The sequence below is a fragment of the Pseudonaja textilis genome, chromosome 2 (assembly GCF_049901715.1).
Source record: "Pseudonaja textilis isolate UNSWEBS1 chromosome 2, rPseTex1.2, whole genome shotgun sequence".
NCBI classification, from domain to species: domain Eukaryota; kingdom Metazoa; phylum Chordata; class Lepidosauria; order Squamata; family Elapidae; genus Pseudonaja; species Pseudonaja textilis.
Window position 1 is genome coordinate 140,333,610 of NC_141991.1, and position 26,500 is coordinate 140,360,109.

The following is a 26,500-nucleotide window of genomic DNA, read 5'->3' on the forward strand; positions in this document are numbered from 1 at the left end:
ATAACCCATGGCAAGAATAATGAAGGTGTAAAGAGTTGGCCTTCTATTCCATTAGGATAAAAATTAACATCAATCAATTGCATAGCAGCTATGTTTAAAGCAGTGGTGGGATTCAATTTTTTTACTACCTGTTCTGTGGGCATGGTGTGGCTTGGTGGGTGTGGCAGGGGAAGGATACTGCAAAATCTCCATTCCAACCCCTCCCCACCCCACTAACCTGCTTTCCAGCGCTGTTCTCCTGTGCAGGGCAACAAAAGAAGACCCAGCCGATCAGCTGGGACTCGGGAGGCAGAGAATAGATGGGGGTGCGGCCAGTCAGAAATGGTATTTGTTGGTTCTCCAAACTACTCAAAATTTCCGCTACCAGTTCTCTAGAACTGGTCAGAACCTACTGAATACCACCTCTGGTTTAAAAGTAGAAATCCCTAAAAGTGAAATCTTTCCATCCTTGTTTCAGTGCTGGGGAGTCAACCGGACAATTGCTTTTGTGAGGGAAGTAATCAGTATTGGATCATTGTGTGGGCCTGCAGGGGCTCAGATCTCTCACTCATGGAAATGACCAATCACATGGGGATAGTATTGAAATCATAATTCCTCCAATTTTACAGTCTCTCGGTGTAACATTCCCTAACTTGGTACATTGTAAATTTAAAAGCCAAATCTCCGCTGAGCCTGTATTACAATTTCCCCAAATTCCAGCCATTTTGTGCAATGCATCTGAAATGCTTTAGGTTCAGGAAGGATTTGCTACAGTCTTTCTTTGTTGCTTTCAGAAAAAGTGAGAGTGACAAGAGAGAGAGAGCTGGTGGGTTAAACAACCAGGTAGAAAAAGATCCTACTGTAGCATTCTGCCTTGAGAATGACTTGCTGAACCTCTATTGCCAGACTATAAATGCAGCTGAAACATGTTTAAACAAACACATTTCCTCATCACTCTTTAAGTTACATGAAATATCTCTACATTTTCATTTAGCAAGAATTTTGGTGAGCTTGTCTGAACTATTTTTATGTTGGTCCCCCCCACCTTACTTTCTTTGAATAGAATAACTGGATGATTTTGCTGCAGGAATAACTACAGCTGAATATGAATGTTTAATTCATATAATATGGCTTGGCTTCACATGCTGTGAACTCAAGCACTATGGTTTATGGCCTAATGTATTGCACAAATTCAGCCAATTGTGGTTTAAACCGTGTCTGAGCAAACAATGGCTGAATTCACACTGAAAATTCCTGTTAGCTTTAACCGTTCTTGAAAAAGCCATTGTGTTCCAACCCATTCATATCAGTAAGCCATTAACCATCATACACAAACCACAATGGCTGGGTTCAGAGTATGACAAGCTAAAACCACACAAATGATATTATCTTATAGTGCATACAAATCCATTCTTATTTTGCAAGAGAATATGGATCAGGAAATGGAAGGCCATGGAATCAGAAGGAAGCTTTTAAAATCATACAGGATGTTAAGCAGTAAGATTTCATTGTCTCTGTTAATCTTCCCAAATAAAGAATCCAAGTATGCTTTGTTTCATTACTGTCATTTCCTGTACACAACCTCCAAAGGAATCAGTCACTAGCAACACTTCCTTTCAAGTGGTCACCTCACTGACATTTGCTATGACCTACTCATCAAAACTAAAACGAAAGCTACACGAAAGAATCATAAAATTAGCACAGGAGGTTCTCACATTGCTATTTATACTCCTGGAGAAAAACATGGTGTGCAAATACTGCTTGATTGGAATATCCCAGTCAGAGTAGAATTACACATCAGGGATGTGATTAACAGGAACAAAAAAAAACCTTCCAGGAAAAAAGGATATTTTTTAAAAAAAATCAGGATGTTAAAAAAATAAAAAGCAAGGATAGCATAACCAAGGTTAAAGGTCTGCTTTTCATAGTTAAGTTCCCTGTTCAAGGCTCTAACTCCTAGATTAGCAAAGCAAATTGAGAAATGCTTGAAGACATCTGCAACTGGACCAACCATACAAGCATAAAAGGTTTCCATGATACTTTAATTTGGATGGTAGCAGAGTAAAAATAGTTACTTCTGACTGAGCACCATTTCTCCCCCCAAAAGTCAGTATTCCTAAAATGGCTTTTGTCTTCTAAAAAACTGAAAAAAATTCTTCTTAGAGCAGATAATAACCTGGAGAAGGAATTTTGTGGAGCAAAAAACATCAACCTTCCCCCTGAATCCACCTCCGTCACTCCATTTATTTATGAAACCTATAATCTACTCTATTCCTAATCTGAAATGGAATTTACTAATTAGGATTACTTTAAAGGTATTGCCTTCTAATCTAGATCAGTTCCTGGTGATTTACAGGTTCAGTTCTATGCAAATTTCATGGCATGGCATAGTAGTTTGTTATTTCTTTCTACATCACTGGTTCTGCTTTCCAGTCCAGCCTCAGTCCTGGGTTTTCCACACAGCTTCCCATGCAAATACTAACAAATATCCCTGTTTTGTTATTTAGATCAGTCCAGATCAGCCAAATTAAGTTTTTTTTAAAGAAGTAATATAAATAGCAAAAAAAAAGTACAAATCTTCATTAGAGTTAAGATTCCCCAAAACTTCTACTTTAAAAAGAACGGAGGGAAATGCATCCATTTCTAAATGAACATTTAACCAATTAATAGGTGACAGCAGTATCTTCAAATTTCTGTGGAATTTAATGATCAGGAAATAGGGATAAAGCACAAAGACTTTACATTCTACTTACAAGCTGCCTCTTAATCATAGTTGAAGGATGCCCTACCTTGGTCTCTAATGAAATCCATGTCATTTCAATTTCATACAACCGTATCTACTTCACTGTCATCCTTTCTCTCATAAAGCTGTGTAAGGCCTCTGTGACATTGACAAGACTTTCCACCCTCATCACAGAACAAGGAAGAGTGGGAAAAGAAGCAGTGAAGCTGACAAAGGGTAGTAACAAGGACTCATGGTGGAGAAAAACAAACATCAATGTATCTATGCTTGCAGATTAAATGGTAAGCAAGAATGCAAAAGGTGTTGTTTTGGCCTTATGAAGAATAGTATTCTTCCCCAAAGAAAAGTCACTTGTTAGAAACAGTCTATTTTTTACCTTCATTCAACCAACTTTCACCAAGCTGATTTCGGAATAATTCAGATCCGTCTACAGGAGAGGCAGGATAAAAGAAAAACAAGATGGCACCCATGATTGAAGTCCTACCCTTTTTATGTGTGTGGCCTGTTAAAAAGTGGGTGGATCACAGTTCAATCACAGTTCCTCCTAGTCTCAGGTTACCCTCTGAAACAAATTATACTTCCATTTCCCAGTAAATATGTTCAGGAAAATAACAGCCAAAATATATCGTTATTTTAAAAACAATAGAAAATATCTTGCAGTTATTATTCTAGTTATAAACAATGAAAAGGAATCCAGATACACAGAATGTATCGAGTTACTATTCTCATCCTGATTCACTGTTTATTTAGATTTGGGCTTTTCAAAGTTTGGAACCTTTATATCCAAGTTTCCTAATTGTGCCAACATTTTTAAAAAAACAAACTTTTTTACTGGCAAGCTTTAATACACTGCCATTTAGGATACCAGAAGGGTATTCCAGAAGCCAAAAGATTTTGCCAGTCCAAGTTTGGATCCAGGAAATGTATACTGTTGAATCCATTAAACCTATTGTGTTGTTGGAAACTTGCATAGCCCTTTCTTTGTATGCTTATTCCAACATAAATCCTTCTAAATTCGGTAGCATTTTCTTGTAGCAAACATGCTTCAGATTATATTCTTAGTGAATTAGTCTCCTGTCTTATGTGTAATGTATTAATAGCTCCTACTTTATAAGGTTTTCAAAGAAGAAACATTGTTCCAGCAAAAGTTTGGCCCTTAGGTTAGGTGAATGGTGCCTTTGATACAGTAGCTTTTTTTTTATTCTTGTGTTCTATTATTTATGTTTTTAATGCTTTTTTATTATGTTGCACTCTATCCAGAGTCCATTAGAGTCAGGGTGGGCCATAGTGAAACTTGTTTTAATGGGAGAACAGAAGGGGAAATTTAGTAAATCAAAGAGTATGTTACAGGGCAATGCAATTAGTGCAAATTATATCATTTGCTCATGATGTAATTACATTACTGACGTACGTAACGTAAATGTAACTTATTTCTACGGTACGGTACGTAAACGTAACTTATTTCTATCTTGCTAATTACACAAATGCAAATAATCCTGATAACAGATAATCAGAATTGGAAGAGACCTTATAGGTCATCTAGTCCAACCCCCCGCCCAAGCGGGAGACCCTACACCGTTTCTGACAAATGGCAGTCCAATGATACTGCCATGGAGGTGATACTAAGTGCAATGGCATTTAATCCATTGAATACAATATTTGTTGCCTCAAAATCTGGGAAATTGAAGAAACATAAAGCTTAGCGTTACTAAAAAGGAAGAATGTTATTTTTACTATTTCTTTCTCCATTCTATTTCTGTTAAAAATGTTATCCAGTTGTTTCTCCAATGCAGCTCTTGTATGTGATCATTTTCTACACCACCTCCAAAGATGGTTAGACTGAAATTTTCACCTTCCCAATATAAACCTAAAGCTCCAATCAGAGACATCCGTTTTTCCAGTCTCCAAAAATGCTAGACTACAACTCCCATCGACACTGAAAAAGTGAACTATCGGATATGAAGGACACCGTGTGACTAAGACTTTCTACACAGGTCAGGGACAAAGCTTCCTTGAAAATCAACTTATTTTAGATCTAGGAGAACTTCCATGTGACACTTTTAGTTGTATACCATCACACACTAGTCTTTGTAAACACACAATCCAAAATAGCTTCAAAGAACATTTAAAAAGGGGAGAGAAACCAAAGAATATGGCTCTGTAGTTTTGGCCCTATCAATTGAACCTTGCCCCACAGATGGAAACCTGGCCACAAGGGTTAGTAAATTACAAGTATAGTGCAAAAGATTACAGTGGCTTCTTATGACTCTAGCCCTAAAGTGAATCCCACTGATTTCAGGGAGACGTATCCCACCATTAACACACAGAAGTTTGCAGCTTATAAATAAATAAAGCATGCAACTCTTCAAATCTGGATCCCATTAAGTACTTTTAAACCACACACATTTTAATAAAGGGAAACAGAAGCACATGTTTCACCCCTCCCTGCTGCCAAAATAATGAGATAAAAGGGCTTAATCCTGGTAGGGTGATCTCCAACATGGATAATCCAGATGGGCAACTTGCAGATCTTGGTTCTCCCTGCCACCACATATTTTCCAGAAGCTTGACTATTCAGATACTTGGCAAACTGTGGCAGAAGAGCTATTGTTCTAGAGCGGGGTCCCTTCCTTTCCCAGCCAGACCACAGAGGCAAAGGAAACTTGTCCCCTCTGTGAAATACGAAATATAAATCTTCCATTCGTCCTTCAATATTGCTATCCCCTTTGTATTACAGTCAAACTGTAAATTCAGCCATGCCTCCCCCCCCACCCCCCACCCCTGCTTCCCAAGACCTCTTTTCTCTTGTCTGCCCTTTTGCCCCTATTTGGAAACAAATGTGAAAGAAAACGTTTTTTATCTGGCCTGCCCGCCTCAAGGCTGTCCATGAGTTTAATAGTCTTTGATCTTTGAGTTTGAAGTTTGCAAGGATGCCCGTTCATCTCTTGAAAAATGAACTTGCCTTTGGAATGGGGAGAGGCTGTGGGCTGCCAATAGGGGTGGTGGAGGGAGAAAAAAAACACAGGGCAGTCAGTGAGGTTATTAGCACTTGCTCCCAAAGAGGCATCTCATATTGACAGCTTAGACTCTCCGGTTAGAAACAGCAGTGGAAAAATACCATTGGCTACAGTTTCTCATTCTAGACCAGGGGTCGGCAACCCGTAGCTCTGGAGTGCATGTGGCTCCTTCATCCCACTGCTGCGACTCCCTGTCACCAGTCGGTAAAAGGAAGCCATGCTAGGAGGAGATTCTATGGTGGGGGAACCAGACTTCTGATTGGCTCCAGAATTGAATTGGGGGCTTCCGCTTAGGACCTTTGTGGCTCTTTGAGTGTTTAAGGTTGCCAACCCCTGTTCTAGACCAAGGGTTCCCAATCTTGGCAACTTTATGAGTGGACATGACTGGAGAATTCTGGGAGTTGAAGTCCATGTATCTTAAAGCTGCCAAGATTGGGCTTCCCTGTTCTAGGCCACGTTAAGCCATAACCATATTTACAAAGCAGAATAGTGGAATTACAGATCATTAAGCTACAATTACTTTTAAAGCTGGTTGAACAAGCAGTAAATCCCACTTCACTATAGTGTGACAAGTCATAAAGCACAGGCTTATGCCACAAGAAATACACGCACTCTGTTTTCTTTAAAGCAAAAATGGTTTTGGGTCAACTCAGGGCATTGGATATACGGAACTGAATACTCCTGCCTTCTCTTTTCCCCACAACAATAACCCCATAAAGTGGGTTCAGCTGAGAGACCCTGATTGGTCCAAAGTCACACGGTCAGCCTAAAGGATGCCTAGAACTCACAGTTTCCTGGTTTCTAAAGCCAGCAGCTTCATTACCACATCAAGTTGGTTCTCCTGCATGGGGTGGCCATCAATCCCCAGTCCCAAAACAGAGCCAGCACCACATATTTGAAAAGCTGCCTGGTTTAAAACCTTTGAAGTTACCAATTAACGTTTGGATGGGGAGTGAATAAGAAGTCCACCAATTTGCTCAACCTCGGGGCGTTGAATCTGGGCTAATTACTTATACATTTACAAGTATCCATTCATGAATTAGCCTATTCCAATTTTATGTTAATCCATGCCGTGTCCTTCCTCCGCTTTTTACAGATGTGGTTGTGGACACTTTACTCAGAGCATATAAATTTGCAAATTTGAGAACAAATCCCTTCCTCTTCTGAACATGCAATATACTTTTGACAAATGCATAGGTTTCCTCTGCAAACAAACCAATCCACAGTCCCAGTATAAATAGCAAAATAACAACAACAACAATAATAATACAAGCTGACAAAGTTTTGGAACACAATACCCCAGATATCATGATTGTGGAGAAGAAAAAAGTGTGGATCGTCAACATTGCCATACCTGGTGACAGCAGAATCGATGAGAAACAACTTGAAAAAAATCACCAGATATCAGGACTTGAGAATCGAACTGCAGAGACCCTGGCATAAACCACCAGTGCAGGTGGTTCCAGTGATACTTGGCACACTGGGTGCTGTGCCTAAAGACCTAGGCAAGCACTTAAAAACAATTGGTGCTGACAAAATCACCATTGGTCAGCTGCAGAAGGCCACCTTACTGGGATCTGCTCGCATAATTTGCCGATACATCACACAGTCCTAAATGCTTGGGAAGGGTTCGACTAGTGATTTGTGATACGAAACCCAGCATAGTTATCTCATTTGCTGTGTATACTGTTGTTCTTTGTGTCAATAATAATGATCATCATCATCATCATTATCAAAGGACCTGCCTGCCTCTGCCCTTACTGTGCAGAACAGCAGCGTTCCCAAACTGATGAGTTGGTCTACAACATTCAGCATACCCAACTAGAATGACTAATGAGAGGGCAGCAGAGTACAGCCAGGCTGTGAAGAATTACATAAAGATGGAAACGATTTCTCTCTGCTCCTAACAGGAGCAATTAAGATGTCTGTAGCAATGGAGGCTTTTAAAAATCAATAACAAGGGCAGTGATTGGCAGCAGCTCTCCGTATTTCCAGGCAAGCTGCACTATGGCTTGTAATCCTTCCACTTCTGTGAGTGATGCTGTTTATTGGTGCCAGATAAAGGTCTGAGATGAAACTGCCCCACCAGGCCAAAGCAGCAATGAGCCACCCAGCTAAATCTTGAAATGGAAAGCAATGCAACTATCAAGCCAAATCCATTTCCTGCTTCCTCTTCTGGGCAAATAACATGTCTCAATCAGTTCTTAGAGCAGCATCTTTCTAATGATTCAGGGAACTATTCTTCCAGCTAACTTAAAATACAGGAGATTTCCCAGAGTTAGGCTTCCCTTTTCCAAAGGAACAGCTATCAAGAAACACAATGACTCTTCCCTGCACATGGGGTTGATTAGGCAAGAATATGCTTTGCTTATTAGGCTTCTTCTGCAACATGCTCCATTATAAGAAGATAATTGAGATGAGGAAAAGAAATACCAGTCACCAACAAAGAACTTTTGTGGATACCTTCATTCTTTTCATGGACTCCAGAAACACCCCCTTTTCCATAAATTGGAGCAAATCACAATTTAGAGCCTAGGTGTGGTCTTTGAGAGGACAGAAACCAGAACTGCTTTTCATGTTTGGCAGAGTAACAGTATCTTTATCCTTCCCTTTTCCTACTGGTAGACAGACACACCCTAGGAACTAAGTCCTCTGCATGGCATTCAGAGGTACCATCTTCTGTTATCGCCCAGGGCATCCATAGCCTCAGGGTTTCTTATTTAGACTATCCAAATAAATACTCTACATGGAAAGCTAGCGTGCTACAAAGCAAGGGACCTGCCTCAAGCATTGCATTTGCAATAAATAATGAGTGGCTATATAGTCTAGTGTAGGGGTCTTCAAACTTGACAGCTTTAAGACTTGTGGACTTCAATTCCCAGAATTCCTCCTCCAGTCGTGTTAGTTCAGGAATTCTGGGAGTTGAAGTCCACAAGTCTTAAACTTGTAAAGTTTGAAGACCCTTGCACTAGGGCTTTCTTTAGAAATGTCTCTAATGCCCAGGAAAAAAGAACAAATTGGGTCTGAAATTGTGTGTGTGTGCGTGAGTGTGTGTCTGTGTCTGTGTGCATAGCCTGGGAACAATCTCATAGATTTGGCTGTTAATATTTTGATATTTCAAGAGTGACCATATCATCTCCTTCATCCATTTTGTGAAAATGTCCAAGAAAGGCCTTCAAATTCCAAACATATCCACTAGCTTACTGGGCATCCCTGCTGTGGATGCAAACAGAAACACATAAACTGTGTTTCACATAAACAGAAACTGAGGGAAAAAAGTGACCCTCATCCCTAATGCTTCTTCCCATGGGTCTTTCCTTGCAATGCCCAGCAAATGTTTGATTCTTAAATCCTCAGTATGCAATGGCTATCCTAACCAGAAGCCAGGCTTGTTAGTGAAGGATCTATGGTGTCATTTGACTGTATGCTTTAAAAAAACATCCACCCCTTAAAATTTCTGTAAAGAGATTTTGGCAATCAGATTAGGCATCTATATGTATTTAAATATTGTAATAGATTAGGATAGACACTTTTTAGGCATGCCACATGGTACTAATCAGCCCATTCCTGAAGAGAGTTCTTCTGACAAGTAGGTTAGGCCGTTGATTTCACCCTCCTCAGCCAGTTGCTATTGTTGGAATAATGTCCAAGGCATCTAGGGGACTCCATGCCGCCCAATCTTAGGGACATCTCCATTTTCTTTTTAGATTGCAGAGATTTGGGGAAAGCATGACTGTTAGAAATATACTGCACTGAAATGTTGAAATGTATTGGGTTGCCCCCCCCCAAAAAAAACCCTAATTTGGGAATGAGGGTATGTCTAGGTATTCATGTACAGATGCGTGTGTGTGTGTGTGTGTTTTCTTAAGTTTTTGTGGGTATTTATATGTATGGTATTCAGCTTTGTTTGGGTATTTTCCCACGTCATTATAGTTGTGCTTTTAAAGTTGTAGCGATGGTTTTTTTCTTCATCCTGATTGGTTGGGAGTCTTGGTCTGTGTTTATTGTTCTTGGAGTTTGCTGTGTTCTGCTTGATTGGTGTTCTAATATCTTCTGTCTGTTTGTACCTTTTTTTGTCTTGATTGCCTGGCAACATTGCTACAACTTTAAAACCACAACTACAATGACGTGGGAAAATACCCGAACGAAGCTGAATGCCATACATGTAAGTACCCGCGAAAACTTAAGAAATATATATATATGCACAACACTTGCACGTGCATACACACACACAGCCCATGTCACTCTAGAATAAATAATAAGAACTCTTTAACAACAACAGAAAGGAGCCCAAATAAATGGGCAGCTAAGTGTGCAATCTTGCAATAGCTTTGTTAAGGTAACTCTCTTCTCTCTCCAAGTGAAGAATGTGCATCTGGGATTGAACAAAAAACACATAAAACCATTGTTGTTGTTTTTTCTTTTGATATTGATGAGAATGGGCTGGGAATTGACTGTGCAGTCTTTCAGATTTGTGGAAGAAGAATCACAGTATTTAAGGCAGGGGTCTCCAAACTTGGCAACTTTAGGACTTGCGACTTCAACTCATAGCTGGCTGGAGAATTCTGGGAGTTGAAGTCCACAAGTCTTAAAGTTGCCAAGTTTGGAGACCTCTGATTTAAGGCTTACCATGAATGGGTTTTAAATTCTGAATTACTGAAAAATGTCTGGATTGGACTCTTTCTCCTTCATTGGTTAGTTTCCAGCTGGCATGTGGTTTGTTTTTAATACAAAGAAAACATTCTTAAAAATAGCAGCTTTTTCCTGTAGCCTGAAGTGATGAAGTGGCAGAATCTAATGATCTTGGTCTCAGTCACATTACTGGTCAGTTTTTTTAAAAATAAATTTTATTAAGTTTCCAAATTTTAAAAAACATAAAACTTTATACATTGTTATCAACATCAAGACATCTTTTGCATTTCCTCACATTTTTCAGTATATGTATTTACTTATTCCTTTACCATTGCATCTTACTCTTACTATAAATCAATATCTTTTATCCTTTCATCTCAATCTTCTCCATGGTATATTTACATATTTCCTCATTCTTTTCCTAATTGCCATTTTATTTTCTTTTTATTTCTAAACCATTCATACCAGGATCCCAGGCCCTATGATAAATTGAATCTCCTCTGTCTTCTATTGTCATCATTAGCCTGTCCATCTCTATACAATATTATGTTTTTAATAACCATGCCTTCCGGTGGAACCCTTTTTTCCTTCCAGAGTTGTGCATACGAAATCCTTGCAGCTGTTAATATATGTAACATAATGTTGTAGTGCATTTTTGTGTTATTATATCTAATAAAAAAGTTTCCGGATTAAATTCAATTTTCTGATTTGTGATTTCTTCTATCCATTGTCTAATTGTATTCCAATATTTTTTCACTTCCTGGCATGTCCACCAGGTATGAAAATAAGTGCCTTTTTCTTTTCCACATTTCTAACAATTTGGGTCTGAATTAAACATTTTTGCCAATCTAGCGGGAGGAAGGTGCCATCAGTAGAACATTTTGTATTGATCAGTTTTTAATGAGCTTCTTGAATGGAATCAAATCCTACGAAAAAAGTTCCTCGTGCTGAATTCAACTTAAGTTCAAGTGACTATGTCTAGAATTGACATCCTTAAAAATATGTAGCAATTATCACTTTTCATAACAGATTTTAGATGTACTGTTATTATTAAAATTATTTCAAGAAGATTACTTGTTAGTTTTCAGAATAGAAATCTTTCAAGGCAGCTTACACAAAAACTGTAATACCCAATACTTCAGTTTCAAAAACCACAATCTAAAACTAAAACATAACACGCCATTAAAGCCATAATAACTAAAACAATAGAATGCCACAAATGATTATGTACGAGCAGCAACCAAATGCAGCATCAACAGTGATGGGAGTGCATACCGTATTTTAAAATAAAATAAACCTTGCTAAAATTTAAAAAACAAACCAACATTTCAACAATAAACCACAATGGCAATTCTGTTTCCTCAAAAGTAAAGGAAAAAGGTTTCAAAAAGACACATGCAACAAAAACCTTATTCAAATCAACCAGGTATTGTGGGCACATTTGTTAGGTACTGTAATTTGAGAACATCGGGATTCCTCATCTTTTATGGATGGGGGTGGGGGCAGTAGGCCAAATGATGAAACGTGTTGCAATGGAAACATTGCTTGCCTTGTATGGAGAGTAAGGAAGATGTCCTTGACAGGGATATACAGAAATTGTTGCCAGTGGTGGTATCCAGCAGGTTCTGACCAGTTCTGGAGAACTGGTAGCGGAAATGTTGAGTAGTTCGGAGAACCGGCAAATACCACCTCTGACTGGCCCCACCCCCATCTATTCTCTGCCTCCCAAGTCCCAGCTGATGGGCTGGGTCTTCTTTTGTTGCCCTGCACAGGAGAATTGAGCTGGAAAGCAGGTTAGTGGGGTGGGGAGGGAATGGGATTTTGCACTAACCTTCCCCTTCCACGCCCACCAAGCCACACCCACAGAATCAGTAGTAAAAAAAAATTTTGAATCCCACCACTGATTTTTACCTAAAATCCAAAGATAACATTAGAAAGCAACTGAACTCTTGGGAGGTGAGCTAGACTGAAAAGAGAGCAATTGGCCACAAAACACCCAGCCGACTTTCATGCCTAAGGTGGGACTAGAACTTAAAGTCTCCTGATTTCTAAGATAGCACCTAATCCATTAGGCCAAACTGACATCCTGTACACTCATTGCAGCATTGCAAATATGTCTATAAGGGGCAAAGCTTGTGTTGCAAAACCACAGTGCATTTTTCATTATTGTGACAAACCTCCCAGATTCAACAGATAGCTCTGCTGTCCTTGCCTAGAAATAAAACTGTTTTAATGGCTAGGATGAAAAGCATGGGAGTGGGAAGTTTTACAGGTAGTTCTTGACTTGGGACCACAACTGAGCCCAAAATTTCTGTTGCTAAGAGAGACAATTAAGTGATGGAGGAAGACGCTTTACAAGAGGAAAGATACTGAAGTAGCAAATGATCTGCTCCATCTGCAAGAAGGATCTTTTATAGCCTCATAATTGAAGTTTGCTGAATTGTCCCTCCCTTGCAGAAATAAAAAAAAAGGGTGGAAGGATTCAAGCAAACTGACTCGAATGCAGCAGCCTCCAACCTTTTGGGCACCAGGGACTGGTTCCATGGAGAGAGATTTTTCCATGGACCAGAGAGGGCGTAGTTTCATGTGCCGCCTGCATCCCATGGATGGGGCTTCACCTGTTCGCATGGACCAGTTTTTGGCATGCTGCAGACTGCTGCCAGTCCATGGACCGGAGGTTGGGGACCCCTGCTCTAATGTATTAAGATTGTGAAGACTTGATTTCAAATCCATGGGATCTCCTTTGTGGATAGTTCATAGAATCCTATAATCAATTGGCCTACACCTGCTGAGAAGACTCTGGGAAATTTGGTTCAAGGATCAGATGCAGACAGAATGCACAGATCCATTCCAGTGCTCCCTTACCCCTAATTTTCCTGTCAGCATTTATGGCTCTGGAGCAATTAGTGGAAATAGTAACCTACATCACTTATTTTAATGTAAATCACCCAGATCAGAGCACTGAGATCACCTTTCACTTGAAAACCTTGGGCTGAGGGAAGATGAGTGGGTTCAAGCTACGGTATAGTTTAACTGGGTGATTGTGGCCCAGATAGACAGAACTGGAAGTGGGGTAAAAGCAGGATTTTCACCTGCTGTTCCTACCCTAGAGTGGGAACTACCCTTCATGCATAACAGCGCCTCAGAGAAGGACCCATTGAAGTTTCTGTATCAGCAGCTGACCATTGAGTGGCCTCGGATGGCCCTGCTGTTTCCGAGAAGAAATAAACCAAACAAAGCAAGGGTTCAGTTTGGGGCTTCTATAAAGAGGAGAAGAAAAGCAACCCTTAAGCGATTTGGAACCCCAAATAAATCAAAACCAGAACGAAGCAACGTCGCCTGCAGCACAGTTGTGGCCTACATTTGATTCTAATAAACAAGAGCATGGGCTCAGCTGAGTCTGTGCCCAACTGGTTGGCTGAAAAACTGGATCCAAGCGTGCATCCTTCTGACACTCTTCAAGCAGATTGCCCCTGCATTCCTTGGCTTAGCAGGATGATTTCAAGGAGGTGCAGATTCTATTTTTAGAGAATCAAGGCACGTACAAATACTCTCTTGCAAAAAAAAACCCAACAACCCTCCTCTACTCTTTGTGATCAAGGAGACAGGCTTGCTTTCAAAGGCTTTCCACTGAAATCCTCTGCTTAAAAGAGACCTGAGATTTTGAAACTGGACGAAAGCCTTGCTGCTTGTGGAGAGTCTTGGGAGTTGTCTTCCAACACACTTGGAAGACAGGAGATTGGGGAAGCCTGAAATATCAAAGGCAAGCTCCACATACATGCACACAGAGTATACATTAAACATACTCTCCATGCATTGCTCTGTGTTTTGCAGGCTGGCAAACAGGTAGGCATTGTTTTTAGCTAAAAATGATAAAATGATTGTAAGAAGAAGAAAAGGGAACCAGGAGCCTCTACCATATCACCTTCAATTTGTTTTTTTAAAAATATGGTCTATTTAGTCTAGCTGAAAAGATGAAAATACAGTAGTCAAGCAGAAAGAGGATACGAAGTGTCATCATCACTGATGGAAATTCTGTTACTTCTGTTCATTCTCCGTGCCCAAACCTGTGAACTTGATAAATGCACAGAAAGAACTAGATGTGGATCCCTCATTCCCAACTTTCCACAATACTGCTATTCTCTAATCAAAGAAACTAGTTTACAGGTTTCAGTAAGATTTGTTAATTTCACTAGCTGTTCTCTCCATCTGTGTGCATACAATAATATTCAACTCAGGTTTTTTTCCCCCCGCCATATAAATTTAGATTTATCTTTCTGCCATTTGCCACAATTCAGACAAAGATTTGTATTTGTGTAGACCAGGGGTGTCAAACTTGCATCGTCAAGGTGTCGTCAAGTGATGTATCGGGACTTTCACCCACTTTGCTAAACCGGGTGGGGGCAGAGCTAGCACATGACGCATCTGGCCCGTGGGCCATGAGTTCGACATCCCTGGTATAGACAGAGTATCCTTACATTCAACCAGGTTCATGCATTCATATCCCGAGCCATCATTTTGCTCCTGGCTTCACTATCATCTGTACTCGCTATTTTACGCAATAACTTGTTTGCAGCTCAAGGTGTACTCACTGAAAGTTATTCTGCTTTCCTGTTATAATATATTTATTTATCTTTTGGCTGAGGATGTTTTACATGCAGCATTGATAATCCTACCTCAGCAAACTTTGCCAGATCCTTTGGCTTGAGAGAAAGCAGGGATCTTCCTTTCTACTAAATACTCCCTTGCTTCCCACAGCACACTCTTGATTGTTTAATATGAATGTGAAAGCTGCATTCATAATTATGAGAGCAGAACAAATTACACATACAAACACATACACACACACACAAAATTACTTTCCTGAGTAAGGTGTAGCAGAGAATATTTCACTACAGTATGCAGTACAGTACAGTATGCAGAAATTAAATGCAGGGAATTTTTGCAATTATTCTTATTTCTACATGCATTTATTTAATGGAGAAACAGATCCCTTACGCCTTCTGAGAAAGTGGAGTAACACTCACCCATCTCCCATCCTTCATTGTTTCAAGAAAGATTTCTATATCATGCAATGATAATCAAGAAAGAACAGTTATTAACTTTGGGGTTTTTCCCGAGGCTGACTAGACACACTATTTATTCATCTTTGAGTTGATAGCAAATTATACTGATATGAAATTTACTGTCCCCGCAGCCAGTGCTGATGCTGTTTTGGGTTTTCAGAGTTCCAGGTTCCTCTTTTTATGATGGAAGCATTAAAGATTTTTACCCCGTACTTCAAAGCAAGACCACTCGGTTCAAGGCCCATTTTTTTTAAAGAACACCAGATGGGGATACTGTTGCTGGAAAAAGGGGTGAGTTAACATCTAATATTCTTTTGCTAGCTACATGGTTGTGAAATAGTGTGCTATTTTGATTGGGGAATATGAATTGATTCACTTTACAACACATTCTGTAATTTCCCAGCTATAACCAATGGGCTGGTGTGTGTGTGGGGCGGCAACACAAATATAAAGAAGGCCTAGTTGAGAAATGTGTACTAATCAACATTCAGTCTTGCCTTAAGAAGTGGCAGAGACAGAGCAAAACACTTTGGTTTTTTTTTTATCAGAGACAAGGTTCATGGGCAATGAAAGAGTCAACATTTTAAATATTGATCTCATTTAGGTTCAGCTTAAATTTAGGTTCAGCTTAAAGAGATTCTCCCTCTTGTGCATTGATCATGGATGCTGTGAAATGCCCCTCTGGTTCGCAATGTTGCCAGGCAAAGCCTTTGAGGAGATAGGGTAGAACCAGCTGTACTTGGACTTCAACTTTGCAGGAACCCAATTGTTTCAATTCGATGATTTGCCAAGATCATGGTGGGTAGGGGAAGGAGCCAGATGCGAGAAGGGGTGGCTTAAGGGTGAAGCTTATTTTTGACTGGTTCCTTGGTTGTCCTGTTTTGAGAAGGTCTGTGCATACAAGTACCAATCTACGTCTGATGGGCTAACAGTAAGAGACTAAACCTGCCTGTCTAAGACTGCTTTTAAAGGATTTGTTGTTTTAAACATTGCAAAACCAGGAAATCATAACTCCTTTGCAGGGGTGGGATTCAAAAATTTTAACAACTGGTTCTGTGGGCGTGGCTTAGTTGGTGGGCATGGCTTGGTGGTCATGTGACTGGCTGGGCATGGCCAACTCAACTTCACTCACATCGAGGCATGCATCTCCTCGCTTGGCCTCTCATGACTGTGGGGATGCTGCAACAGTCGTAAGTGTTAAAAACAGTCATAAGTCACTTTTTTCAATGGTCACTCCACACAAGCAAAGTACCAGCAAAGGAAGGGGAAAAGAACTCCAGAGAAGTTCCTGAGACAGGAAGTCTAGTCCTGCCATGAATGCAATAAGGGTTAACGGAGAGGCAGTTTCTGTAAGCGACACCAGAATGTTTCCTTCCTGCCTTCCTTACAGGATTAGGCCAGTAATTTCTTCTGACAACCGGTTCTCCAAACTGCTTAGAATGTTAGCAACCTGTTCTAGTGAATAGGTGCGAACTGGTAGAATCCCACACCTGCTCCTTTGCTGCTAGTTACCCAGTAGTTTCTCAGTAAATCCTGATCTAATTATTGCAATGTTTTGCTGTGAATCGCTTAACTCCCTAAAGGTAATAAAAGAAACTTCACAAGAAATATTCATAAACCAAGGAGGTAATGATGGGGGACAAAAGTGACTACAAATCTATATTTCTATATAAGTATTTACAAATAAACCTACATTTACATACAAATGTATTGACTTATAAGATCATAATTGGGTACATCAAGGCCACGCCAACCTGGTGGCTTCGCATGCTGAGCCATGTTGCCCCATCAGCCTTAAGACAACCAGATGCACTTCTCAGAGTGTACAAAAAATATTGTCAGTAACCCACAACTGCCGGTGCACTCTGATATGCCATACCTATCAATTGGAAGGTTTAAATCCAGGAAGCCACCCGATCCCCCAACAATATTTACATAGCAGCTACACTAACCTTAATGTAAAATCCCAGACCTGTCACAAAATTAGCGGGTTTAAATACCACCCATCCATACTGGAAAACTCTGAATAGGAGCCGCACCTTGCATGTCATCTGCCAAGATTCTCTGTTTCAATGGGGCAGAGTATCCTTCCCTGAATGTGGCTGTGGGGCTCCTTTTTCCCCCTGATCTTTTTTTTTTTTTTACAGATCCATTTCATCAGATTTCAGATCCCCTTGAGGAACCAGTCTCCAAAATCAATAAGCAAAATGAGGCCAGAGGAAAACTTAAATTCAGTGCAAGCAATGTCAAGTACGCTCAAACCTAAATAAGGTGGAAGTCAGTTAATTGAGTACAGCGAAAGGGATTTTTTCCCCACCTACTGAATCAGCTCTCCTTCTGTTAGATTAAATGTTACAAATTGGGGGACACATTTTGGAAAGGTTTTCGAAGAGCACAAGTGGAGCTTATGGGTGCTGAAAGCTTCCCTGGGACTTCAGAAGAGGAATTTCTCCTTTAAGATACTGTCATTTAAAACACCTGTCCTAGACCACATTTAATCCTCCTTAGTCTGTAAGAAGAAAGGCTGACAAGGTCTGGAAAACTGGGGACAGAGACTACTGTTGTATCCTTCACCTAAGATGGCTGCTTCATTCTGCCATTCCTTGGGCTGGCCAAGATCAACTCATGCACACTACTTACTCATGTGGTTTCAAAGTGCTAGTGTAACAAGGCAACCAAAACTTCACTGCTTTTTTATGTGAGTGCAATATGGGCAATATATTTTGAAATACAGCAGGCTTTGACTGCCCAGTTTGGCTTGCCATTTCAAGACCAATGCCAATCACTGTGAATGTCCTGTTGCTGGCAATTGCCACTTCTCATGAAGCTCACCAAAGGACCACCATTGGCCAGAATTGCAGGAGTGCTCCAAGGTAAGTTTCACACATGTTCTGATGATCCAGAAAATACTGCTTAATCATGAACATCTGAATCATGTCAAGTGGACCTTCTTCTCTAGCCTGTGCCTCTCTCCAATTAGCACCAACTGTATGCTTAACGCTTATTGTGCCCTTAATCTCTGCTACTTGTCAAGCCAAGGAACAGAACTAGAAATACACCATGGTTTATTTCTGATTTATTTCTTCAGTCCCTGAGGATGAAAGTAAGGGGTGAGGAAAGTCAACACCAAGAGGAGTCAACTAGAAAAATAGGAACATTCAACAGAAATCTCAAGCTACAGTTGTCTTATTATCCAAATAAGAACTCATCAAATTCTACATTGTATAAATTATCCACAGTCTAAACAAGTATCCAAGTATAAATTATCCAGAGTCTGCAACTCAGTAATGTGCAATTCTCTCTCTCCCCCACATCTCTCTCTCTCACACACACTCCCTCTCACACGCACACACACAAATCAATTTCTAAGCAATTTGATAAAACTACCTAAAATAGTTTCTCCAGGAAATTTGACATTTGCTTATTTCTCATCTTATTTTCTAGAAAATGTCTGCCTTCTAATTTCTAAATCTAGCCAACTATCAAATTCTGGCAAGGTTTGCATACTACACTAAGCTTTCATGTGATGGGTGGTTTTGGCTTCATATGCTATGAGAAGTCCAGCCAAATGCGGTTTATTCAATAAATTGTGGTTACACAAGCCATGACTTAATAAGATATGTGAACCCAGATCTGTAGATATAGAAATCTCCAGACGAAAACACACAGTTCTTTCTCATTCCCTGTGAACAGTTTATCTTGGAATGAAAAATGAAGTCACAGGTCCTGTGTCTTAGCAGTCCGTTCCAAAATGCTTGATGAAAACCAAAGCTTTGGGTTTTACTTTATAGTTTAGGCTACTTCTTAATCATTATCGCTTTTAGCAAGCAATCTTCAGATTGGTGACCCGGGTGATAATTTTGGCTCAGAAACCTGAGAAATTATTATTGCACCAAGTTTTGCCGAAATTCAGGAAAACAATGAGAATGTAATCTTTTTAAAAGTAAATTTTGTGGAGCTCAAGGCAACTTACAAAAAATAAACATTAACACAACTTTAAACAAATGACCAAATCTAAAAAAAATAACTCCGAAAAAGCTTCAGAAACCTCCATCACCACCAGATGCCAAAGGGAAAATTAGTATTTTCCAAGCTCCCCTAAAAATCAAAACGGGAGGAATGGCATTTCATAAATTTGGGGGCAACTATTATTATTTATTATACACAGTTAAGCCAGTCCAATTATACACACATTTCCACAATTTTACCCCCATAACCATCATGTTAGGTAAGATGAACAAAGAAATAACAATTGGCCCAAGGTCCTTGGTGGAGATTTTAACTTGAATTTCCAAGCTTGAGACTGACATTTTAACTACGATACTATCCTGATGTGAAGGAGTTTCACATTGATTTATATTTCATGAGAACTGGAATCCCAATTAGGGCTTGACTTAATGGAAATCTGTAACTGGTAAATACCTTATATGGGGAGAAACAATTCTATTACTTTCTGCAAACATTCCTAAGGGAAGGTCCCAAGAAACTGAATGGCTAACCCTGTAAATCTATAATTCTAAACACAAACATGCGTAGAACTATACAGACCTAAGATCGGCTTGCCAAGTGCAAAAAGCTGGATCCCTCCCTATATGTAAAAGAATATAAATTCCTGTAACGAGCATTGATGCCAATACATTTTTATTATTTTATTTACAAATGTATATGCCGCCCATTCCCAAATGGATCTGGCACCTTGCACAATGTAGCACAGAAATGCTGATTTTAAGAAACAAACACATTCTGCACTGGTAGAAACTTTTGAGGTTTAAGCAATGGTTTGCTTTTTTATCGAATGCATCCCTTCCTCCAATATGCAGAACTACCCTGAGAGGTCAGCTAGGTTCAAAGAAGATGACTAAATATATATATCTCTTCATAGGAATAGAAGAAGCTGCCAAATAAGTTCTCAAGTCTGACATGATTCTAAGATAACACAGATTCAGGTAGGAGCATCCAGCTGATCTTGGCTGATCTAGACAACCAGGATAGGATCTGGTTTAACACTTGGATGAAAGGCCACCAAGAAAACCCAGGGCTGCAGACTAGACTAAGAAACTGAACAAACATCCTACAAGAAGGCACTGACTAACCACTTCTCTATTTTTGCCCTGAAAAATACACAGACGTATCCATGACATCATCAAAAGTCGAGTATGACTCAAAGGAGATTTTCTCTTACTAAAAGATGCTAAGACTCAAATCTGGGATCTTTTATTTGCAAAGCAGATGTGTTTCCTAAAGTTTTGAAATATAAAACCTAGAGGTATTCCAGAAAAGTGCCCAATATTAGCTCATTAGCCCAGTATTTATCACGTCAACTGCTCATCCCCATTACTCTAATATATACAATAGATACACATTTGAATTTTTGTATATGAGTATTATATACACAATGCCATGCTCCAAAAAGGATGTTTCTGATTTTCTGATTTATTTTTAAACTGCTTGAAGTTTTCAGTGCCTCTTGAATTTTTCTTGCTTTCCTTTGAGTGAGCTTCAATAGCTGATAGTGATTCTGTTCATGTCATCTTCCTTCCTTCCTTCCTGCCTTCCTCCTCCTCCTCTTTGCTCATTTTGGAGTCCTTATAATGCCCCCACTCCCAAACTAAAAACACACCTCTCCCATGGGTTGAAGGCAAGACATTCCCACCATATCCATGGTAGCTCTGAAATTAAATGATTGCAGGAATATCATAGGTTTCCGCTGAATATGTCTCCAACATTCTCTTTGAAAAAGATTATGAATGCCTGCTCTCTTCTTTTTCATAATTCTGAATCAGATGTGGGAGAGAAAAATTAAAATGTTGCTCTCCCCAACTCAGGCAAGGTAGGGGGTGCCCTGAGACTTACTGACTTGTGTACATATATTATTTAGAATATCTTGTGCTTTTTATCATAATCATCATTGTCATCAACTCCTGAGTTTGGAAAAGAAACTTGGAGGAGGAGTTTCATGCCCTCTATATTGCACAATGTTTACACCTACTATGCTCGGAAATCCTTCTGCTGAGCAAGGACGCAGGGTAGGGCAGGGCGTGTGCCTGCCGTGGGATTCACTTGCAAAACAAAGCTTGGGACTGTTCTGTGCCATTTCCTTGCCAATACATCCTCCTTCGGCAGACAGACAACTAGCTGGGTGAAGAGTCAGTTGTTCTCCTAGTAGTTAACAGTCCCAGCAAGAATGCTGGGCAGGCAAGGAGGTGATCAGATGCTGTTACATCAGAACTCAAGTGATAGATGAGGCATATGCAGCTTCTGCCAGCTTTGTTTGACCTGTGAAAGGGAGGGGTTCTAGGAGCTATTTGAGGAGTGGAGCATGGGTATATGAAGGCTTGAAAGGAGTGCCTGAGCCAGAGACTTTCAAACTGTCAACTGCCCAAAACCTGAGGGGGAGGGAGGGAGAGAGAGAGAGAGAGAGAGAGAGAGAGAGAGAGAGAGAGAGAGAGAGAAGGAGCTGTTCACTCGAATGCTGTCAATTTTCGATTACTGTTAGAACTTGGCCTCTTGAGTGGGGATTCTGGATTTTTTTTTTTAAAAAAAAAGAACTAGCAAGTTCTGGGGCCTGAAAAAAATGTGCAAGTTTGCATCTGCCTTAAGCTTCCTTCCACAAGGTTTGAAGCTCTCAATTTCCCATAATCCCTTCAAATTCAAAAACAGACTCCAGTGTTCTTCTTCACCCACTCTAGAGGGCTCTAGAGCCACACGTGGATACTAGGGAACTCATGCAGCTCTCAGAAGGCCCCGTCACACACACACACCCATGAATGGAAGGAGCACCTAATCCCAGACAGGTTGCATTCCCTCCGGGCAAAGGACATTCATCTTCAGAGAACGAAGTAGAATCTTTGAATCCTCCTCCATAAGAGCAACTGATGACTTGGGGTGATGGGTGGGGGAGAGAAGTTTGTCCCTTTGCAAACTCTCTGCTTCCTTGTAGCAATGCTTCAGAGGCACATCAAAGCAAAGGGAGAAAACGCTCACTTCCTTTAAAGGAGGCTGCAGCAAGCAGGCATGTGGAGTTCCTCCCCCTCTCGCTTGCCAAGGAACGGGGAGAAGCGCCTTCCAGACACTGCGGGAGAGAAAGGGCTTCCTCTAAAGTGGCTACGGCATTGTGTTTATGGCAACCCTCGGCCCTTTGGCAGCAAATCTCTTAGATATCACCTGAAAAATCTACTGCCCCATCCCAGACCTCTGCTTTTTTAAAAGTTAACTCCTTCACCGGGTGAATTTTCACCAGCCAATTTTACCAAAACCAAGGGCCAGGCAAACTAAGGACTCCCGTTTATACTACAGTCAGGTTGCCAGAGTAAGGCAGAGAGAATATACTGACCAGGAAGAGCACCAAGTCAAAGATCATCGCCTTTGCCAGCCATTAATTCCTTTCCCATCCTAGCTTCTTCCTTAAAAATCTCATTAAAGTTTGGTGTGGCTTTTAGGATTGTTTTAATTTGGAGCGTGTATGGTTTTACGTCTTATCTGTTTTATGCATTTACTGGGTTTCTGTATGCAACCCAGTCCATTGGAGTTGACGGCTATACCAAATTTGAATAAAGAAGGCGGGGGAGGAAACAGGGTAATTTAGTGGCCTACCTTACAGGACTGTTGGTAGCTCAGAAATGCCTGCCAATTGTTTGCATCTTGGTGGGGTTTTCTCCCATGTAGAAAAGCCAACTTTTCAAATTCCCTCTCAGCCCAATTTTGTCCAGGGTCATATGCATGATCTAATGCCTGATAGAGCTGCTCATATTCTCGTGTTGTTCTGATCATGGGCACCTGTCTAATCCCAACACAAAGGGTGTGGAAAATGATATGGAAAGGAAGGAGGGCATATGGAAGCATCTCCTTTAAAAGTGTAGGTGTAGATCTTACTTGCCCATACTGGAAAAAAAAAAAGGAAGCCAGGAGAAAACACGACAACTTGTCACTCAGTGCTTACACTTCTGGCACACCTACCCAGCCACGTCTGTTAATGTCACCTTTTCCTCTGGTGCTCTGACAGTTCTTTTCCTTGACAACCAAAGGCCAGAAAATGAGAGTCAGTTTCCCCATCTCATCTTTCTCTCATTAAAAATAGGAAAATGTGATTGTAAAACCACAAATGCTGGCAAGCCAACCCCAGACTACAAACAGGACGGAGCTGAAAAACACTTGCTTCTCAACCAGCCTCTGAGGAAGAGTGGGAACTGCGAACTGAGGAGGTATCTCTGTCTTGGTCAGGAAGAGTGCATGTCACCAGAGGCAGTCATCTGACGCAAGGATGCTCCAGCCACATCATCACTTTCCATGCCGACCAATTTATTGGACCCTTCAAGGCTAAACTAGGTTGCTGAGCAGGAATGCAGACTGGGCAAGCAGCCATTTTCTCCAAAGTACGGTTAACTTTGTACTTCATTTGACAAATGGGTTGGGGGTGGAGGGTGGAAGGACAAAAATAACAGCTGCTATGTAACCTTCAATTCCTGAAATCTGCAATTATCCGTGTGCTAACTGCAAATATGAACTACAAGCCATTTAGCAGAGCTGTGGAGATATGAATGAGATGGTGAATTAAAACGTAAATATTATACATATTGGCTTGTAATTGGCAGGAACAGGGCACCCACACCCACAATCACACCCACACACAAAAATATCAACAGCTGCAGAAACCAATTAAGCTCTTAGTCTAAACTCTGATATTAACACTGGTGAAGATGCTATAATTTCACAGAAATATGAAAATAAGAACTGCCAAGGCTTCCAGTTTATGGAAAAGCTTTTGGCCGTCTTAGTAGGCCAAATATAGTAACAGGAGACACTCAGCATGATGAAGTAGCAGTGAAAGTGACAGACTGGATGAAGGAGGAATTCAGCTTTCAATCAAGTCTCTAACTTTTTGCCTAACCTATCTCCCCAGGGGTCTAACAGAAGAAAAGGTGTCTCATTAAAAGTTTAATCCAATTAGCAGAATATATCTGGAAGAAGTTGCTACCCAACTCCTTTGTCACAAGACTAGAATGTCATGACAAATTCATTATGAATTGCTTAATTCTTCCATTTAAAAATGATAAACAATTCAAAACAGCAGAAGCACACAAACAATCCCTCCCCCCCAAAAAACTAAAAAGGAAGCACTTGGTGGTACTTTATGCTTTATTTTGGTACAGAAACAAAAATTCTATTGAGCAATTCTAAAATGCTGTTTTAAGTGACCCATTAATGATAGTTATACAGCTGGTGATTTATACATCCTAAGTCATTTTCTTCTACTGTACAACAAGCTGGAAGGTTCCTGTCTCCAAAGAGCAAACAATCAGAACAAAAGGACAACGAGTGGAAGATGCCTTTGAGAACCCAGAAACATCATCATATATGATCACATATAAGAGAGCATTGTTTGAAATTCTAGAACAGCATATTAGATTAGAGAGACAAAGATCTGAATGTCCTGCTAAGATCAGTAATGGATCTACAATAAGCCAGAGGCTTTCTGACTCCTTGTTATTTATATCAAAGCAACTAATTTGTGAAACTTATAGCAATAAATTATTATATTCAATTATATCCCAAAAATCTTGGCATGACGAGCATCAGATTTTTCTATGAAAAAATGTGAAACTTATTAAGTTTGAAACAAATCTCTAGACTCTTTAATTCTAAATATAATTTTCTGGTTTGGCATTTTTTGGAGTTGTAATTTTTTAAAAAATCCCATAAATATGAAGTTTGCTCACGCTTCGGTTAACATTTTCTTAGATTGTACAGATAAATGTCCTACTTCTGGACTTCTTTTATCTACTTATAATATTTGTAATCTGGGAAGAAGCCAAGACTAGGATCTGCTTCATATTATCCTACTATAAGCAAATAGTTCTTTGCTAAAACATCCATCTGTTTGCCTAGAGTTAAAATCTTGGATCTCTGATTGATATATGAATCAGTTAACATTTTAATTGGAGATTAAAACTTGCTTGCAGATTAATCTGTAAATTTGATGCTGAAAGTCTTCAGTCTGTTTGGCGTGGGACCAGTAACAGATTACCCACTAGTCTTTATTGGCTGTCTTGCTTATGTGCCAAACATTTAAAAATAACCAAAACAGATAATGAAAATACACAAGCTGTAAAACAGAGACATTTATAACCATTTATATAAAGTACTTTAATACTTTCCTGCATACTTTCAATATCTCCTAAGTATCCAACATCTCAACTGATTAAACTATTCTTTACCATCTTATTGGCCAAAATTAAGAGTTTATCTTAGTGACGTGATTGTCATTAACTGTGTGCCTCTCAATAACACAATAATAGTTTTATAGAAGACACATTGTGTTATTGAGCCAAACTTTTTCTCCTTAGTGAAGGGGACTGCAAACTGGAAGTCACTTACAGGGAGTTACCAATTTATGACAACATTTGGGGCTGTTTCATGGCAACTGTCATGTAAATAATACAATACATTTAACATACTTGAAAATAAGAATGAAAAATCTTCACTTTGCACCAAATGAAAAGGATAATTATTATCCACTTTGTAGTGTGAGCCAATTAGTTTGACCTCCAGCCATCAAATGCTTGTTATAATCAGTTTTTAAGTATTTTCAAGAAAATAAATTGTTATGAAATCTCCAATTATAAAGGAACCCACATCCAGTGGAAGACTGACCACAGTTTCTGTCATTTGGTAAAGTCTGTAAGTATGGAATTAAATGGGTGGGGGGATGGATGTGTGCATTACTAGCCAAGAACAGAAATTTGCCAATATTTTTTTCAGTTTCAGACTCTTTTTTTGTTTGCATCCAATCTAATAAATTAGTTTCAATTTGAGGAGGAACAGCTCCTGCTGTTTTTAAACCACAGTCAGAATGCTGACAGAAATCTGGGTCTTCCATAATATTGACTTTGAAATAGCTCATTTAGAAAAAAAACTAATAACTTTTTTAACTAAACAAAATGGAATAACATGATTAGATAAAAATAATGCATTTCATTATTTGTTCTGTAAGTTTTCTGTACGTGTGTGTATCTGTCTGTGTTATTAAACCTACAGTGAAACAATCCAATGCCCCCTTAACTGAA

At 39.8% G+C, this 26,500-nt stretch overlaps 1 protein-coding gene across 11 annotated transcripts in view; it reads right to left on the minus strand.

Moving 5' to 3' along the window:
- Window positions 1–26,500, minus strand: part of HDAC7 (histone deacetylase 7) — a 224,155-nt gene that overhangs the window by 143,414 nt on the left and 54,241 nt on the right. The window lies entirely within an intron of this gene.